The sequence below is a fragment of the Wasmannia auropunctata genome, unplaced genomic scaffold, assembly GCF_000956235.1.
Source record: "Wasmannia auropunctata unplaced genomic scaffold, wasmannia.A_1.0 LD336078.1, whole genome shotgun sequence".
Taxonomy (NCBI): Eukaryota; Metazoa; Arthropoda; class Insecta; order Hymenoptera; family Formicidae; genus Wasmannia; species Wasmannia auropunctata.
In genome coordinates, this window is record NW_012026812.1 from 5492315 (window position 1) to 5495576 (window position 3262).

The following is a 3262-nucleotide window of genomic DNA, read 5'->3' on the forward strand; positions in this document are numbered from 1 at the left end:
CAAGTTGGCGTCATAATATATTTCTTACTTACCGTAAACAACTATTAATAATGCGGAAATTTGTTGAATAATCCGCATAGTAAAGCACACTGTATGCAAAATATCAGCAATTGTAATCAGCATCTCTTCAACTTAATCATTCACTACTATTATCTACCGAGTACACTGGCTGCCACAAGACTGAAATTACTCAAGGCAAAGCGCGCGTGTTATCTTGATATACGCGTGTGGTAAAAAATACATGTACGTAAAGTACTAACATGCTCAATTTATACGCTGTATGTAAAATTATCTCAATCAAAACAACCTCAAACAAATCTAGAAGATAATGATGCCCATATACGTGCGCACACTTTCATTTTGGTTCTATAAACTTTACGAGATAGAGACAATACACTTTTTATACCAGGATGTTTAATTGAAGGACTTTGACATCAATGCTATACTATTTTCAGTTTTACAGAATTAATTTATAATTGCAGGAAACGTATAATAATAATTTAAGAATTTTCTTTAATACTTAGGGTAATTAATACAGAAAGAGTGTATTTTACACCTAAACAATACACGTAATGATAATTTAAGAACTTTCTTTAATATTTTTAGGGTAATTAATATAAAGATAGAGCTATATATTTTACACCTAAACAATACACATTTTATACCAGACTGTTTAATTGAAGGACTCTAACATTATTGGTATTTTTGGTTTTACAGAATTGTTTTGTAACTGCAGGAAACTTATAATAATAATTTAAGGCGATGCCGGAAGGTAGAAAATACCGACGATTACAGTTTAGTAGATTTCTTCGAATTGGCTGAACGGAATTGAAAATCCTTTCACAGGGTTAAAATAGACATAAAATTGTGGTGTTAGACGGTCGAATTTGTAGTAAAATCGGAAAAAAATTAAAAATTATCTTTTTCGGGTCGTACAGCTGACACCTAACCATAACCTCACGTAAAGATTTCTTTAGTGTGAAAGTTCTGTAGCTCATATGTACAAAATGCGTGCGTCTAACACCACAATATATATGAACGAATAATACAAAACCTTTTGAGCTACGATTGAAAGCGTAGAAAAAAAGAAATCCACTAAACTGTAATTTATGGTAATTCGGAGACTTCGCTGAGATAATAACGACAAGCAGAACAGGAATTGTGTCTAACAGTAGATGGCCGATCTTGCGACAGATGGCACTGTAGAAAAAAGAGCGCGTCGGTAAACTCGCACACAGAGACACCCGGATTATTTATGTGACGTGACTTTGGCTACTGAGCGAACGAGACAGTGAGAAAATTTGTCCTTCTCGCTCCGCTTTCTCCTTGTTCGATTGATACGATCGTTGTTTTATCGGAATAAATGTGACAAGGAGACATCTCAAAACTTTGCTGAATTTATAATATATGATAGTATATCTCTCGACCAATGCATTATAGTAAGAGTCGTCTCAGTGCGCAATAATTTACGAGATAATCTTAAAATTTTCCATAAGTGTTATATACTAGGTTCGTAAACTTTAACTATAGTTAGTTCGTGTAGCCGAGCGAGTAAAGCGTGTGACTAGAACTCTGGATATTCCACGTTCAAATCTTACTCTATTTTTTCGTTTTTTTATAAATACGTTTTAGGGCAAAGATATTTTTATAAAATTATTAAAATTATTCGTGCTCTTTTTGAATTTGTATAGGAAAAATATTTGTATATTTTAAATTTATGTTGGTATCATTTTTACAAAATATAAAATTCTCGCTTTTGTTCATTGTTACAATTATTACATACATTCAGATGATAGTTATTAATTAGCGCATAAGATTGTAATGCAATGATGTATATTTGATATTAGATATTTTATATGCATAATTTAAAATTATTTTTTATTTTTATTTTTCTCATTGTTGTAATGTGAAAGTACATAAATAATTGCAATTATAGAAAAGATAATAGAAAAGATAATAGAATATATTTGCCTAATACGTTTATTAATAATATATTGGATTAGTTAAGAAAAAATTATGATATTTAAATTATGATAAAATTATACTAAAGAGTAGGATATAGAATATTGTAATTATGCACTCGGCTTTACTCGCTTGGCTCTATGAATTAATTATATTTTAGGTTTATGAACCTGATATATAACGCACTTGGAACATTTTAATACACAATATTATCTCAACTCTTGCATATTGACACGAATTCTGTTTTAGTAAATTAATGGAAGGGATATAGTATTATTTATAACAATTTAGCGATGTCTAAGATGATTGGTCTCTTATAATATTCTGAGAAAAGTACAATTTTTTTCAATGTTCTGATTGACTGAAAGAGGGAGAGGATTAGGAAGAGACAAGGAGTGATACAAAAGAATTTATCTACTTTTATATTATATTATATATATATATTTATTTATTTATTTTATATTAAAAACACATTAATTATTATATTTATACTTATAATCTGATAGATAATTGTACAAAGAAATTATTTCAACAAATATCTAAAGTAACAGATAAGAAGTTTACCAATTGTCAAAAAATATATATTTTTTATTTCAAAACGTTAAAAAATAAAAAGAATTAGCTTTCATAACATTTTTTTTTTACATTCTTGACGGCGCTGGAATGTAGCCTGATGCTGGAATGTAGCCCGGCGCTGGAATGTAGCCCGGCGACGGAACATAGCCCGGCGGCGCTTGGCCACTGGCGGGGCGTAGCCCGGCGACGGGACGTAGCCCGGCGGCGGGGTATAGCCCGGCGACGGGACGTAGCCCGCCGGCGGAACGTACCCCGCCGATGGGATATACCCCGCCGACGGAATATACCCCGCCGACGGAATATACCCCGCCGACGGGACGTATCCCGCCGACGAAACGTATCCCGTTGATATGTATCCCGGCGGCGGCGACGGCGCTGGAGCATATGTTGGCGAAGAGTGTGTATATCCCGTGGCCGCGTGAACATATTTTTTAGCGTGTTGCTTCCGGCGCTCCTTCGCCACCGCCTTCCTCACCGCTTGATTGATTTTCTGAAACATAAAATATTTTCGAAGTATCAAATGAAGAGCTAGTGAGCCTTGCACGAAGTTAGTGCTAAAATTATAATTATTTAACAATAATAATTATTACCCAAACGTTTCGGCTCCGCATTGAGCCATCTTCAGTGGGTAAAAATACAAAAAATTTTTTTATTACTACTTTACATTAGCGCTTTGTTCTTTCCGCTCGCACGAAGGTCGCTTCTCGCTCGTTGTGAGATCGTA